This window comes from Hylobates moloch, unplaced genomic scaffold (assembly GCF_009828535.3).
Source record: "Hylobates moloch isolate HMO894 unplaced genomic scaffold, HMol_V3 SCAFFOLD_2, whole genome shotgun sequence".
NCBI classification, from domain to species: Eukaryota; Metazoa; Chordata; class Mammalia; order Primates; family Hylobatidae; genus Hylobates; species Hylobates moloch.
In genome coordinates this window covers 37,814,489-37,831,922 of record NW_026652277.1, presented here as the reverse complement: position 1 = coordinate 37,831,922, position 17,434 = coordinate 37,814,489, and the positions used below count along the sequence as shown (strand labels likewise).

The following is a 17,434-nucleotide window of genomic DNA, read 5'->3' as shown; positions in this document are numbered from 1 at the left end:
AGTCAAATAATAATCAAAAGTAAGCTTGGATAGATATAGTAAGAAATAACACTTTAAGAATGAAAAGCATTACTACAGATAAAAAAGACTTACAATTTGATAAAAGATTAAAATATTCTGAAAGATACAATTTCTAATTTATATCTGAAGTCTGGTTTAAATTTTTTTATAAAGCTAAAATTAGCTGAATTATAAGGGGAAGTTAACAAATTTTCAGTAGGAGATTTGAGCATAATGTTCTTTGTTAATGATTGACCAAGCAGATCTTAAATGTGTAAGCATGTTGGAAAGTTGAGCTCTACAAATACTGCACTTGATATAATGGCTTTATGTTATATATTATGCTACAAAATTGTTGAATACACATTCTTTTAAAAGTCATGGGACATGTTTTAAAAAATGACCACCTACCTTCCAGATAACTGAAGACAGTGGAGAGTTGGTAGTACAGTAACCTCTTCAAATCTCCTCCCCAATGGATGTGAAATTAATTTACCACTAATAAATTTCTATGCAAAAATATACACTCAACATCACTTGAAGACAGAGAATGACATGACTGCAAAATAACTGTAAGCTCTGCAGTCCTCCATACTCCTGCCCCTTCCTGTGCTTTGTGGTATACACACAGAGACTGGGAATCACTTAGGGAGGAAGAAGAGGGACATTGGCAAGGGAACTTAAGGAACAGTTGGAGAGACCACTGTATAGGTTAGATATACCTCAAATCTGAAAATACTGAAAAAGAAACTGGGAAGATGGGATGAAGATTGTGGGAAAAAGTTTCAAAGTATGCGCTATTTAAAGGGTCAAATTAACAATTTTATGGGACAGTCCTCCAATTGCATTGCTTTTCGGGGAGGGGAAAAAAGGTAAAAAGGAATGAAGAGCGATTCTTTGGCAATGAATGGGAAAGGAGAAAAGAAGGAAAAGGGTTAAATTAGGGTTCTGTAAAACAAAGGAGAACCACAAACTTGGAGGACTCATAACCCTTCTCCCCTACTACTAAAACAAATGTATAAAAGAAATAATTTTGCTGACACCTGGAATTTGCCAGATTGACAACAAAAGGTGCCTTTAAACTAGGAATTGTGTAAAATATCCTCACATCACAAAATAAACAAAAGGAAAATAAAAATTCATACAAATCTATTGAAAAAGATCAGATAGTGAATTTTCATACAAATCAATGGAGGGAAATACCACCTTCACCCCCGCCCCCCACGAAAAACAAAACAAAACAAAAACAGAAAGCAGAAGAAAACTGTGTCTACATTCTAAACATTTAAATATACTCAAACATTTAGGTATAAGAAAAATACCTTTAATCAGAAATTTAAAAATTAAAAACAAATAGGAAAAGCAGGGAGAGATGAAAAACTAGTGTATTGAACTTGGTAAATAAATACAAGAAAATGACAAAATTATCTCAAAAATGAAGATAAATTACAGAACACCCAAGAGAGAATAGATTCAAATGAAAATTAATAAGTGGCATCAAAGAAAAACAGGAAAAAGACCAAGAGGATACAAATGACACGAAGCAAAATGGGTCATAGAGAAAGTGGTGGAAATGGAAGACTGGCAATAAAGGAATAATACTTGTATTACTTGACTCCCTGAAGAAGAAAAACAATAATTCACAAAACCAATATTTAAAACTGTAATCCAAGAAAATTTTTCAGAAATAGAAAAAAATCGGAATCCCTACATATTGAAAGAGCTTACATGGGCAAATTAAACCCAAACAGTAAACTTGGGGATTTAGCCTGTTTCAACAATGATCATAAAATTCTAAAGGCTAACAGGCAAAAAGAGTGTGTCATCTACCAAAGGAAAATAATTAGACTAGCAGTAGATATTCAAAACCAATATTCAATACAGGAAACAATGGAACAGTTTTGTTATTGTTACTATTTTTTATTTTACTCAGTGAAATAAAGTGGCAATCAAGAATTTAATATCCAAACTATTTTTCAATTTACAAGGCTTTAGAAAAGTAGTTTTCAACATATAAGAGTTTATGGAATTTTCTATCAATTCTTCCTGAGGAATCTATTAGAGCATGAGCTGTGTCCATCCAAATCATGACTAGGAAAACATCAGTAAAAGGACTGATGGTGAGTATTTAAAAATAAATAAATATGCATTATAAGACTAAAACAAAAGTAGAGGTGAGATACGCCAATTAAATCAGAGAAGAGGGGAAAAGAAAATAGAAAAAGATCTTTGCTGTGCAGGCAATATTCTATTGTAGGCAGATGTTAAAGGACCATATGATTTTTCATAATAGCATGAATAATAACAATGAGAATAATGATACAAAGCACTTACTATGTACCAGGCACTGTTCTAAACACCTTCTAAACATTATTTAATTTTTTCACAATTATAAGAGGTGGGTGCTGATATTGATCATTTTACAGATAAGGAAACTAAAGCAGAGAGAGATTAAATAGTACCTTGGTCCAAAGCTGGTAAGTGATGAAGCTGGGATTGAGGCAAAGGAAGGCTGACTGTAAATTTTTGCTTGCACCCATAAACTAAGTGACCCAGTAACCTGACTTTTCTAGGCTAGTCCCAATTTCAGATATTTTGTTGTGTGATTATTTACATGGTAGGAAATTATTTTATCTGATTTTATTGTTAGAAATGCTATTAATGATATATTTCTAATACATCATGATATATCATAATGATATATCTCCAAGGAAATCATATCTCTAAGGAAACCATTGTTTCCTACACTGGAAAAGCAAGACACTGTAAAACATTCTAAAATTTGTAATACATAATATAAAATTTCAATAGTTTTTATAAATGAAACACAGGTTTTAAGAGTCTTATTTTTTCTTATTTTAAATATATATTGGAGCCTTAAAGAACCAGAAAGAAATTTATAATAAAGAGGAATAGGATGTCAGTACCAGGAGCCTCTTGCAGGGGATCCAAGAGAGGCCTCCTAATTAATTTTTATTGTAAATTTTAACATTGGTCATGTTTCAAATGTGTTATCTAAAAGAGAACTTAATGGAGTTTTAATAGTGATACTTTATTTTTTGTCTTCCTATATTTTTATCTAATTTGCCTGTGATTAACATTTTTTCCAGTAATAATACTGCAAAATAAAATATCTAGAATTAATCTTGTGTATTATAAGCATTTTCTGAGCCAAACATTTCTAGGCCCTGCGTCAACTCTGTAGTATCTCTGTTTTTCAGATAAAGAAACGGATGCTCTAATTGGTAAAGTGAAAACAAGTTAAGATTGAAATTGACGTTTATACAACTCCAGAGCTCATGCATATTCTCTCTATACTGCTGTAGTTTTAATTCTTTCTCAAAAGGTGTTTATCAAAAACAAATAAAAGGTGTTGTGCTTTGTTTTGATATGAGCGGAAGGGCTCATTAGTTCTGTGCCTCCTTGGTTTTTTCATTGCTTCTGCTGTCCTACAGAGAACTTTCCCATGCAGAATAGCCATAACGTGCCACAGCCTTCATGTTCCAAAAAGGGAAACCTGAGAAGGAGCCACAGTCTTCCTGCAGGCAACAGATGGTTACTGTTTAAATGAGGGTAAACTCTGGATCTCATCTGTGAAGTGACTCTAGGTTTTTTGGGTGGGTGGTTTGGGGAGTTAGGTCAAAGGAACAAGCTAGTAACAAGATTTAGGAGGAGGAGGAGGAAGAAGAAGTAAACACATCAAATTTGTCTGTAGCTTTTTTTGCCCTTATATACTCTTTAATCATAATCACATGGCAGGTTGTATTTTTCTCACCCCTCCTCTACCCCAAATAGAGGGAGAGGAATGAAGGGAGGGCATGGCAGACTGTTGAAATTTGTAGTGTGTTGGCATCTAGCAAGTGCGTTTTGCTGTGGGGTAAGTTGTGTGGCTTGTTTTCTGTCTTCGTGAATAGAGCCTTTCCAACTTTGCCAAGCCTACAGTTAATGTGGTCAAGGGATTTATTATGAAATGTACTAAATCTTGGCATGGAGCTAATTGCATATAACAAGAAGCCTGCTAGAGGCTTGGACCTGAGAAGTGACACATGCAAAAAGCATTCTCTTTCTGATGCTGCTGAAAGAGGTTTTGTGTAGGGGAATGTCTGCATGTCTGCACTTATTGCTAATGAGGTAACTCCCTCTCCCCCAAAGCTTATTTCTGAGTTACTTGTTAAATAAATGTAAAATTCTCTCTCTGTTTCCTTCTTCCCACTTTTATGAACAATTGGCAATTGAAGAATTGATATTTATTTACTAACTCCACTTCTAAACCTCTTACTATATTATAAAAGTACATTTGTGGCAGTAAATTACATGAGTGTAATTATGACCTAAAATAATTCTAATGTAAAAGTATAAAAGTCAATCAGAGAAGTTGTATTAGTCTTCTTGGGCTGCCGTAACAAGATACTTTAGAGTGGGTGGCTTAAACAACAGAAGTTTATTTTTTTCACAGTTCTGGAAGCTGAACGTTTAAAATCAGGATGCCAACATGGTTGGATTCTGGTGAGGTCTCTCTTTATAGCTTGCAGACTGCCACCCTCTTGCAGCATCCTTATGTGGTGAAGAGAGACAGTGCATGCTCTCTGGTGTCTCTTCTTATAAGGGCACTAATCCCATCATGAGGGCCCCATCCTCATGATGTCATGTAAACCTATTTACCTCCCAAAGGCTCCCTTTCTGAGTACCATCACACTGGGGGTTAGGGCTTTGGAATATGAATTGGGGATGACACAATTCAGTCCATGGCAGAAGTGATTAAAGGAACGGACCAACATTGCATTTTTTTTAGTTCAGCGTGTGCCCCTAAAACTTAATTTATTTTAAAATTTAGTTGAAAAATAATAATTGAAAAACAGTTTTTTAACCTTTTCTATTGTTGCAATTTTGTTGTCTGTATCTTCTCATAGCTTTATTGAGATATCTTTATATTTCTCAGAATATCCTAGTATGTGCATTGTACATAGTAAGTGGTTAATATTTCTGTGGTACATTAAACACTTAATAGCTTGTTTGGTAACTTAAACACTTTTAACACTTTCCCACTATACATTCCACTTACATCTTATTGCTGAAATGTACAGAGATAAAGCAATAAAACTTGATTCTGTAAAACAATCACATCTTCTTTTGAATATTATGAGAAGTAATTTTCTGCAGATAAATACTCTTGGATTCTGATAACAAAAGCCTATTAACAGGTACATATATGAAAAATAAATGTGAAGTTTTATTCGTATCTTCCAGTAGTTTTTGTACATGTAAAGTTAAGACTTTGATACTTAAAAGGTAAATGATACTTAAAAGTGAAAACGTAAGAAGTATTATAGTGGCCTTCATCATATGGTTAACAGTGATCTTTTCAGTACTAGTGGTTTCTGAAGTGGCAGTAATCCTGAGCTTAAAACAGTAGTGGCCACACATTTTAATCTTGGCACAGCAAAAAGGAAATGTTGGAATGGCAGTGTATGTAGAATTAGGAAAAACAAAACAAAAGGTAACATTCAAAAATGGAATAGCATAGGGATTGTATGACCCCTAGAACATTGCAGATTTATTAATAGCTAGGGCTTACCAGATCAGTTACAATTTTGATCAAGTGCCTCAAATTGGCATTGATGAGGATGATGAAAACTTGATGCTTTACAGAGAAAGAATGGTTTGCCTGTTTGTTTATTCATTCATTCAGCATTTATATATTGAGGCTCTCTTGTGTTTGAGGCACCATGCCAAGCCCTGTGCCAAAGAGACAAATCAGTGATAGCTTTTACCCTCAAGTACTTAATTTTTTAATTTACTTTAATATTAAATTGAGTCCCTCTCACATATAAAGCACTGTCTTGAGGCTGTACTTGCAAACTTCATTAAGAGTGGTCCTTTTCAAAAAAACTTATGTCTCATTTAGGGAAATTCACATAAACTCATAATTGCCCGTAGTTTTTAAGTTTAATAAGTTGAGGTTTGGTGCCAGGTCTAAATGGAGGTTAACATCCCAGAGGAACATACGGCTTTCTAAACAATTCACCAAGTTTGGAATGTGTTGTCCCAGTAGATTACGTTCTTGCTACCCACAGGGTGGTTGGTCTGGGAACCAACAGCACTGCCACCAGCTGCGAGCTTACTGGAAATGCACGTTTCACCCCAGACCCACTGAATCTGAATCTACCTTTTAATAAGATCTCCATGTGATTTATATATGTGTTAAAGTTAGAGGAGCTTTAATACAAGATTTAACTTATGTGAGATGAGATTTTATCTGATCTCATAGTTGAGTTGTTATTTGTTCATATATACTTTTAACAAGCATTTATTGAACACAAGGATTTATTGAACAAGTATGATGTACTGTACTGGGAGCTGAAGACCAAAAAAAGAGTAATTTTTAGTCATGTTTAATCATTAAATAAATTCTATAACCCAGTAAAGAAGTAATTCTATTGGTATGGAGAGTAAGGAGACTTTACAGAAGATGTGATACTTGAACTGAACCTTTAAAGACCCACAAGCATTTGTTTAGTGAGGGATGGAGAAATATCCCAGATCATTTTCTCAGGTTTCATTTAACTATCAGCTTTTGAGTAGGTGAATTACTAGAGGTAGGTAGTTTGTTGAAAATCTTTTACAATTTATTAGGTAAGCTTCCAACTCAAGTTTTGTATATTTTAATGCATTTCGTCAATGGTATATGAATGTACTATTTCCTGAGGAAATGTGGCATAATGAACTTCGGAGTTCAGTTTGAGTAATTCTACATTCTGAGCTTCAGTTTGTTCATCTGTAAAATGGGGATATCAGTCCTGCAGGGTTTTCATGAAGATTACAGGAGCAAAAATCTAGCATTATGGAGTCCAGTACATTCAAATTGTTATTAATGATTATAAGAACAATTTTAGGTTTTTTTGGTATATGTCACTAATTTGTATTAGCAAAAGGAAAATATAGTGTGAAATATGCTTAAAATAAAAATCTTCCTTTATAATATAAATGAATATAAAACATTAAAAGATTAAAAAATGAAAAATAATGGGTCATAACATCTGAAATAATATTTTCTCCTTCTGGAAGAGGCAAACTTGCAAACTTCACATTCTGCTTTGGCTCTAGACTTTGCACTTAGTGTTTATAGTCCATCCCGGGAAAGGCCTTCTCTGTCTGTAGTAATGGACCATTTCCATCTTTCTTAATGAGGCTTCACCTCAATGCCTTTTAAATATTAGAAAGCAAATTTTTGTGAAGTGGACTCTTCACCATGTTGTGTGTGGGCTTCCTAAGAAGAAATACGTGCACATGTTCTTAGAGAAAGTATGACTTCTCTTGTTCTTTTTTAAAAAAATTTCACAAATTTGGGACACACATTTCAGTACCATACTAATAAAGACCAGCTGAGACTTTCTCATATAAAGAGAAATTGAAATTGGCTTTCTCGAATCAGTGAGAAAGAAATATTCCTTATTCAACACTCAGGAACTGGGTTTGTGCGTTCTATAGCTGCAGTCTCACATGACTTGAGGTGAAATTTCTTGGTGTCTTTCCATTCCTATAAAATGGTGTTCTGAGAACCACCAGTAGAAGGCAAAATGTAAATGGATGGTATTAAACAAACAAACAAAAAAGGTGGAAATGGTGGAGAGAACCCACTGCTGTGTGGCAGTGTTTGAAATGGATAACAACGTAAAGTGGGCTGTGGTATAAAATTTGAGTCCCACAGTGAAATGTGCTACTCAAGGTAAACAGTTCAGTTTTGTTGTCCTTGGCAGTTCTTGAGAACCTTGTCATGTTAATGTAATTATTGAAATTGAATTTGGAAATTGTAATGTTGCTCTCGTATTTCACTTAGAAACACTGCTGCTAACGCCCACCTTGAAAGGGATCACATATATCTCATAAGCAGGGCACTGCTAATATTTTAGTTACCCCATAAGAAGGATAGTGAAATGAAATACTGTAAAAGCACCACCAGTCTGCATTTTCTTTTCCCTGCTTTTTTCCAACGAGATGCATAATGCAAAAATAACCCACTACCCAAGTGCTCTTTACAAATACACAAATGGTACTCATTGTGTGTTGGAGATCTCCCTGGGTCTCTGTGACCTTGGCAACATTTCAGGGGTTACATTTTCACATAGATCAACTGTTCTTGAATAGTTTCTCCAATATATTGGCGCAGACCAGCTTTTCTTAAACAGTAAGCATTTATACCTTCTTTCCCCACCTTTTTTCTCTCAACAAACATAGCCATTATGGCCTTTAAAAGAGAGAGAGAGTGGGAGAGAGAGAGAAAGCGAGAAATCCCTAATTACCATTTACATAGGAGTTTCCATATAGTCTCAGGGCAATGTTGTGATACCTGATCTTGGTCCACATTTTTTCCTTATTTTATTTTCAAGGATTGACTTTTTAAGGATTTCCTTTTGAGAATACTCTATTTTGCATATTGTTCCCAACAGAACAGTTTAAAAGATATTTGTAAAACTAGGCATTTATTTTCCCTGAGATATCTTTTGATCACTTTTCTAAAAGGGAATTGTTGATTTGATTTTTTGTTAATTTGGAATTATTTGAGTAAAGTAAACGTCGTATTTCTTCAGACTTGGTTTTCTTGGGCACTGAATACTGAGAGAAGCAGCTCTGTATGCTAGTTTTTTTTTTCTTTTACATCTTAACATACTTCTTTAAATGGCTGTATAAATAAGTTCCTTTGATCACTATTTGATTTTTAAAGTTGTTTTAAATTCATGATGAAACTACTAATTTCCTCCTTTGGGTTCTCTGAGTATTAGGAAGAAAAGTTATTCTGCAAGTACCATGATATACAGAAAAATAACAGTAGAGAAGAAAATAGTTAATATTAGTGTCTTTTAAGTTCTTTAATGCATCTTCACGTTGGGGAGACTTGATAGTACCATGTTCAACTTTTAATGTAAACAAGTATCACAAAATTCTTTTTTCTGCTTGATTTTACAGTTGTATGGCTAGTCCAAAGTTGAAAATGTGTTTGTTCTTGAAAGAAAAACGTCCCTCATTGCTTGGATTAATGGTGCTTTAAGACGTGTTTATTCAAAGATGGCAGCACAGAGGTGAATAGGCTAAATGCTCTACATTAGACATCATTGTGTCTTTCACAACAGATGCAGTCAGTGAACTGTTTATATAGCTGCCTTAAATTTTTCTTTGATTTATAATCTATGAGAAAATGGAAATGTTTGTCTTTTTTTTAACAAAACCGTGGAGATTTTAGACAAACATATCTAGTATTCTAAAAACCAATTCATGAAGAAGTCTCAGCCTGCTGCACTTCAGCTCTGTTGTTAAATTATATATTCAGGTTCTTTTAAGAATTGTTCTAATAGGCAGTTGAATGAAGAAAACTTATTTTGATTTTGGTATGTTAGAGGCAATTCATTTGTTAAATGTGAACTTACGACACTTCAAAATAATTATTAAGAAATATCTTGGTGTTTATGAGGTGTGTGACATCTGTTTTTTTTAAATAGGCTCTATATAGCACATAATTATTAAATAAAACAATTAGAATTTTTTCTAAACTCATGTTTCTTTTTGTTTGGTTATCAGAATCATCTTGTTAGTATTCTAAAATAGATGGAAATGATCAGACTAGATGCTTTAGTTAATGCTAAAACTGTGATATAAACACACAAGTGATAAAAGGAAAGGAAACTAACCAATGTGTGGCTATCTTTAGGATGTCTTGAGAGAGCTTCTGTTAGCATTTGAGTTAAATTCTTCTGGTGACACAAATATACATATATATTTAATACACTTTTTGTGAATTTTCTCACCAGTATGACTTTTTAGGTGTAACTAGCAATCTTTTAGCAAGGATAGCAGTAAAACTTCTACTTCTACAGATTTATTTTTCATTCAATGACGTACTCCTAGTTAAAAGCTCTTTTGGGATTTGTAAAAAATATATCTTTGCTAATACTAACTCAAAGTGTAAAAATGAATAATATCTTTCTTTAGGAGTTTGAAAAAAAGTTTATCCTCTTGTTGCTTTGTTGAAGTTGATGTAACTTCTCAAATTAGTGATACATAAGTCCGTGCATATATACATAGCCCATGAGTACATTATTTTTGACAGTTAAATCTAGGCTTGATGATCAAAGTATCTGTTTCAGTACAGAAAAAAATTTGAGAATGAAGATTTTTATTAACATTTGAGAGATGACTTTATGTGATTAATGTTTTAATACCCTGAGTTTGCCGAATTAAATCTGAAAGTTGAAAATTAGCTTGAATTTGACCATGATCCTTTTTTCACCAGTTAATTATGTAATTTCTTTGATTATATGTTAATGCTGAGAACTTCTCAAGCTCAAAACCGTGTAAAAAAATAGAGCTCCTTAGAGCATATGTATAAATATAAAATGCCTATGAATTGGTTCTGTAATCCTGAATGAAAATGTGAACATTTTGAAAGAAACCCAATTTGTACTTATAACTTTTTTTGCATGTTTTTAGGTAGACTTTTGCAGGAGTTATTTTTTCATTCGTTCCTAAAAGTAAAAATACAGGTATAAGCAAGCATCTGTAGAAAATTATTGGCTCTTAGAATATGTGACTATTTTAGAAAATGATTAAGTGCCAAAGTAAGACCCTATTGTAAGGAGAGGCTTGGATCAATAAGTTAATATAAACTATATCCTGAATCAAAAATAAGTGAAATGAATAGAGGGTACTGCTTTGAAAGATTTAGTGTCTCTATAGTATTTATGATTACTGTATGTTTAGTAGGCAACATTTATGAAAGTGTTATTTATTTATACTTTGGCTTGTTCATGAATCTGAAAGGATCCTAGGGAAGCCTGAGATATTTTTCCTCACAGGCTTTGCATATGTAAATATCCGCCAGTCAGAGTGGGTTTGAGGCCTTGACCTTGTTTTTCTGAAGCTCTCTGATAAGAAGAGCTGCCTACTCTCCATGACAAGGTCTGGCCCTGCTGCTGCACCATCACCTTGGAAAGGGGGATTAAAGCCCCAGTCTGGAATGACATGACTTGGCTTCTGTCCCAGCTCTTCCTGCTTATATAGGATGACCCTGTGTGGACTCCGAAACCTTTTGTGCCTTGGGTGCTCCCAATGTAAATAAGCGATAGTGTTATCTATTGCTGCATGACTCATGGATATTCAAAATCATTATGGATAATGCGATGCATTGGAAGGCATTTGGGAATTTTGGCTGTTAAAGTACCATTCTTCTGTCTTTCATTCACCCAGAAAATTGGAGCATTTGTATCTGCCAGTTACCCTTTTGTAGTCCCCGCTTACCACTGAGTGTCTGGTGTAACTTAGTAAACCGTTAAAAGAATTGAAATAACGAAAAAGTTAGCTATAATCTTACATATTTCTTTTTTTCCTATGAATTTTAAATGAGGAAGGCAATAATATACATGTTCTTTTGTATGTTGCTTTGTACATGTAATAGCATAACATAAGGGTTTTTTTGTTTTGGTCCAGATATTTTGTAAACATTATTTTTGATAGATGTATCTAAGATGTTCAGCCAGGAAGACATACTGTGGCTTACTTAGCTCTTCTATACTTGGATGTTTAGACTGTTTCTAGTTTTTGGTATTATGAGATGTGTGTTATGAGAGGAACATCTTAATTTATAAAATTTTATCTGATTTGGGTATATATTCTTAGTATTGGTTCTTAGCAGCAAAATTACTGAGTCCAAGGGTAGGAGTACTTTAAAACTCTTGATAATTACTGACACATTCTTTTCCTTTTTTTTTTTTTTTTTTTTTTGAGGCTGGGTCTTTCTCTGTTGCCCAGGCTTAGTGCAGTGGCACAATCATGGCTCACTGCAACCTCAAACTCCTAGGCTCAAGCGACCCTCCTGCCTCAGCCTCCTGAATAGCTGGGACTACATATGCATGCTACCACACTTGGATTGTTTTTTTAAAAATTTTTTCTAGAGATGGGAGTCTCACTGTGTTACCCAGGCTGGTCTTTAACTCCTGGCCTCAAGCTGTCCTCCTTCGTCAGCCTCCCAAGGGGCTGAGATTACAGGCATGAGCTACCAAGTGCAGCCCTGACAAGTTATTTTCTGAAAGATTTTAAATGTAGTTTAAATTTGCTCCTTAGACTAGATATTCTCTTCTTGGCTCTGACACTTTGATATGGTTCGGCTTGCCCCCATCCAAATCTCATCTTGAACTGTAGTTCCCATAATCCTCCCTTGTCATGGGAGGCACCTCATGGGAGGTGATTAGATTATGGGGGCAGCTCCCCCATGCCGTTCTTGGGGATAAGGAGAGACTTCTCGTGAGATCTGATGGTTTTACAAGGGGCTTTCCTCTCCTTTGCTCAGCATTTCTTTATCCTGCCACCATGCGAAGAAGGACGTGTTTGCTTCCCCTTCCACCATGATTGTTAGCTTTCTGAGGCCTCCCCAGCAATGTGGAACTGTGAGTCAATTAAACTCTTTTCTTTATAAATTACCCAGTCTCAGATATTTCTTCATAGCAGCATGAGAACAGACTAATATACACTTTAAAAACTCTTCATTTTTCTAGGCCTGGTTCTTTCAGAAATACTTCTCAGACTCTCCAGCACACTAAAATAAGATCATTCATTTCTCTCAAGTGGTTATGAGTCCCGCTCTCTCAAATTTATTAATGTAATCAGAAAATTCAGTATATTATCCTGAGATAATAGCAAGTATAGTTGTATTAATTTCTTGAAGCTGCTGTAACAAATTACACAAATTTAGTGGATTTAATCAACTGAAATATATTCTCTCATAGTTCTGGAAGACCAAAGTCCAAAATCGTTGTCCCTGAGTTGGAATCAAGGTGTCAGCAGGGCTGTGCAACCCCTGGATGTTCTAGGAGATAATTCATTCCTTGCCTTATCCAGCCTCTGGTGGCTGCTGGCATTCCTTGGCTTGTGGTTTGCATCAGTCTAGTCTCTTCCTCTCTGGTCACATTATCTTCTCTTCTGTGTGTGTGCAGTTTGCCTCCCTCTCATGAGGACACGTGGTAGCATTTAGGGCCTATGTGGATAATCGAGGGTAGTCTTCCCACCACAAAATCCTTAATCTAATCACATCTCCACAGACTCTTTTTTAAAATAACATAATACTTATAGGTACCAGTGATTACGACCTGACTTTTCAGGCCACTACAACTTTTACAAAGATGAGTAAGATAGTTTGACTAATGCTTTGGATTTTCTTTAAATCATATATGTATATATATACACACACACACACACACACACATACACATATATATTTAAATCATATATATTATATATAAATCATATATATATGACACTTCTGGGAAATTATATGGTTGAATATGAAGTGCAAATATGAATATAAAGATGTGAAGACTTCCAGTAGTATTATCTCTTCCTAGTATTGTATGACCTCCTGTTAAATGTGGTATATTTCTATTTTTTGAAATGCAGCAAAAGAAGCGTTGATCTTTTATAACTGGTGTTTAAGAAAGTTTTCATTAGAAATGTGAAATTTCCTAATTCAAATTCATGAAAATTTGAGAAAATTTATTATAGCCACTGTCAAAGTTAAGCAGGAAATTAAAACTTTTCCTTTTGAAATGGGAATGTCTGTACTGGAATTAAACTGAGCATATTTTTTTCCCTATAAATACTGTTGATGTCAACTAAGTTTCCCTGTTCGGCCACACATGGTACAATTATAGTTTCAGGTATATATTTCTGACAGTCTATACCAGGCGCAGAGCTTGCTATTCAAATTACCACCATACAGTTCTAGAAAATAGCAGGTTGTCACTTCTAGATTCGCAGCAAGAGAGAGGAACTCAAAGAAGGTGGGAGAAAAGGCAAGGGTTAGAAATAACCTGCCAGTTCTAATCTTCAGAACCTTTCCATAAACAAGATTGGAATGAAAACAGGATTTTTTTTTTTAATTTGGAAACCTGTAACTTATCCAATCATAACATTCCATGCTGAGTGCATGCACATTTTAGAAAGACACCACAGTGTAATGCGCTAGGTTCCCAAGTCTGCTTCAGTGCTGGCTTTGTATATAACTTGAACCTAAGACATCAATTAGCTGGATGGTGTATTTTTGCATAGCATCCGGTAAAATGGAAATAGAGGATAAAGTGGCCAGCAAAAAAAAAAAAAATAGCCTAACAGAAATAAGTTTTAAGAACATTTTACATATTAATCAGAATGTTAAGTTCTGTATTTGTAAATGCAAAATTGTAAAGGCACAATTTAAGTTTTCATATGTACATACAAATATGATGATGACTTCAGAAATTTTCAATGCCTAGTCTCAGCTAAATACAATGGAAGTGTATTAAAAACAAGGGCAGAGTTTCAGAATAAGGAAAGTTAACAAAAGCAATTTAAAATAAGTCCTAAACCTGATTATTTTGTTCAAGAGTACAGATATATATGTTATTTGAGGCAGAAGTTGGGACAGCAAAGAAGCTGTCTGTATTATTTGAATAGTCAGAATATCAAGTAGTAAGCTATTTGATTACTTTTTAGGGGTGTGGAAACAATTTTGTTAATTTTGTTGTGGCAAATCTTGGGAACCCAAATGACTTACCAAAAAAGGGTATACTTCTAGATGTTTTCAAAATACATGGTCCTCACCCATATCTCTGGAATCTTTGAGACATTTTACCAAACAGTAAAGCAAAAACCAACCTAAAAACAAAAAGCACCAAATAAAGTTGCCCAAAAAATATGCCCCAAGAGTGTCAGACCTCCCATGATCCTAAGGTTTGCACATCCATTTGAAAAGTAGACTAAGGTCTTGTAACACTGATGGTTCCAGCCCTGGAACCCCTTGGGCAGAGGGCCAGTTAGGTGTCCTTTTCTGTTAATACTTTGTGCAGGGTTGGTAGGGGTCCTCAGCTCATAGGTTGAAACTCAAACAAGTATTCTCTGCTTCCCGGGTACATTGGGCATTGAAGAGATTTAATGTTTCCAAATTGAGTGTTGTGACCTATTAATGGGATCATGACATCAATTTAGTGGGTTTCAACTAGCAAATACATAGATTAAAATACAGTAAAATAGAAAGTATCAGAATGCCTCACCTGTAAGGATAAGCATTGTTTTGTGAAAATTTTGTTTAAATGTTGCAACCTGATGTAAAATCTTCTAATAGGCTGTTCTTAGATCTCAGTCAGAATAAAACTCCTTCCTTGTGGAGAAGGAGTGCCTAAAATATTATTAGATCTTTGTTTTCAGATCTTGAGAGGGCCCGAGAGACAGGATGGCAGTTTATTACTGCTGGCAGTTGAGTGTGGTGAGAGCATATAGAGAACGACCTTGAAGACTTAGACTGTATTTAACACGACCGAGAGATTGAGAAATTTTTCCCTATATTCTTGACCATGTATTCACTTGCCTGAAATTGACTTAATCAGTTCAAAAGCTTGTCTATAACCTAGGAAATAGAAATTAAAACAACAATGAAATGTAACTTTAAACCTGTCAAACTGGCAAAAAATAGTTGATATCTGATATCTCCAAAGTTGGCCTGAATGTGGCAGAAGAGGCATTCTTTTCTTTCTCTTGGGAAAGCAATTCGACAGTTCCCTGTAAAGCAGAAAATGTGTGTATTCTCTGACACAACACGTCCATAGCTACGCGTCTGTCCCGGAAGGACTCTTCTCCTGAACATGGGCAAGTACACTTGCACCGGGGTGTTCATTGTACCACTTGTATATGTGCATGTACAAAATGGAGTATAGCAAAGATTAGACATATAGTCACATAGGTATATATTCATATGAAGATATATCTGATCTCTGCTATACATACTCTGGTTCATTTCAACAATAGAATGGTTAAGAGGGCTCTGCAGACTGCATGGTGTGTGTGTGTGTGTGTGTGTGTGTGTGTGTGTGTGGTGTATTTAAAGGAAACAACTTGACTATCCCTCTCTTGAGTAATTAATAACACACAAGTTTATGCTGCAAATATAGCAGTTGAAGTGAATGAATTATATTTCTGCCTGTATCAATGGAAATTCAATTCACACACACACACACACACACACACACACACACACACACACACACACAGAGAGAGAGAGAGAGAGAGAGAGAGAAGATGGGGAAAAAAAACAAACTGCAAATAATTCATGTAATATAATGCCATTTATGTAAAAGTTTGGCCCACAGAACACAATTTTGTCTATTATGTCTAGGCATTCACACATATTAAAACAAAAAACCTGAATGAAATTATATTCTGAAAATTATTTATCTCTAGAGAGTAAGAGAGTGAAAAGGATGATGGCAGTACTAGTGGTAGTGTTTTAGCTATTATCTAGAAAATTTTCTGTCTGACAAAAGTAAACATTCTGAAGCCTAAATAGCAAAATGTTAATATTTAGTAAATATTTCTAAATTTTTCTTTTTTTTTCTGAAGTGTTAAACAGCTTAAGATATAGTCTGTTCTATACTTTAAAAAGTAGAATCATTTAATCTTTGAGTTATCGCTTAATACATATGTTGGGAATTTCATATCTCTTTGAATATATTAAATTTAAAATTAACTATTTTGAAGAAAGGATAAAGTTTAAACCCTTGCAGTCTCCTTTGCTAATCTCTGCTGTACTCATCTTCACTTTAATGATGGAATGGTTGAGAGTGTAACCGGAAATGCTTTCTTTGTTTTGCTTATTCTCAATTCAGTCTCTGCAGACTACTGAATTCAATCTTGATGTTCTCCAAGTATGCTCTGTTCACTAGAACAGAAGCTCTGTGAGGGCTAGGTTTTGATCTCTGCTTCACCAGTGTGTAATGTTTGGCACGTAGTAGGGTGCAGTAATATTTGTTGAATGAAGAAATAAATGGATAAGAAATGAGTGCTTTTTCGTAGCCTGTTAGTTTATGCATGTAGCATGACTAAATGCATATTATATGCAAAATAAAGTTATGGCATAGAAATTAATTAGATGCTTCTGTATTAATCTGTTCCTTACTTGCCTTCTAGAACTTAGTATTAGGGCAAAGTGTATTTTTCTGAACAAATTTGTCAGCTACCTTTGTTTGAAAGGTAAGAATTCAGTTTAACCCCTTACACCCTTTTTTATCCCCGAGTCCCAGTTAGTTTAGTTAAGTTTAGTATTCAATCAGACAGAAAAGAATGAACTTATTATACTCCTATCTCTATAGTGTCTATAGTTTCTGATTTCTGTGTTTGCTTTTGTTCTTGTTGCTGCTCTATTTAATTCTTAATCATGTAAATTGCCTCAAAAGTCTTTTTGAAAAAATAAGGACAAATTACTTCCATAAAAATTTATATTCTTGTAAAGTTGTATATTACTTTTTTTTTTTTAAAAAAAAGACAATCATTTAAGACGTTTCTGTGGTCCAGTATTTTTAAAAGAATTCAGTTACGAATTTTATCCAGCAGATGCTTAGTTAGTGTTATGGGCTGAATTACA

The 17,434-nt window shown here is 34.4% G+C and overlaps 1 protein-coding gene across 5 annotated transcripts in view; it reads left to right on the top strand.

Annotated features, from left to right (window-relative positions):
* Nucleotides 1-17,434, top strand: part of BMPR1B (bone morphogenetic protein receptor type 1B) — a 403,893-nt gene that overhangs the window by 132,449 nt on the left and 254,010 nt on the right. Inside the window, exon 1 of one of the 5 annotated variants that reach the window (XM_058432832.1) lies at nt 12,336-12,434. The exons of the other annotated variants lie outside the window; for them this stretch is intronic. The gene's annotated coding sequence lies outside the window, so the exon portion shown is untranslated. Of the gene's footprint in view, nt 1-12,335; nt 12,435-17,434 lie in introns of those variants that run through there. 5 annotated transcript variants of the gene reach the window in all.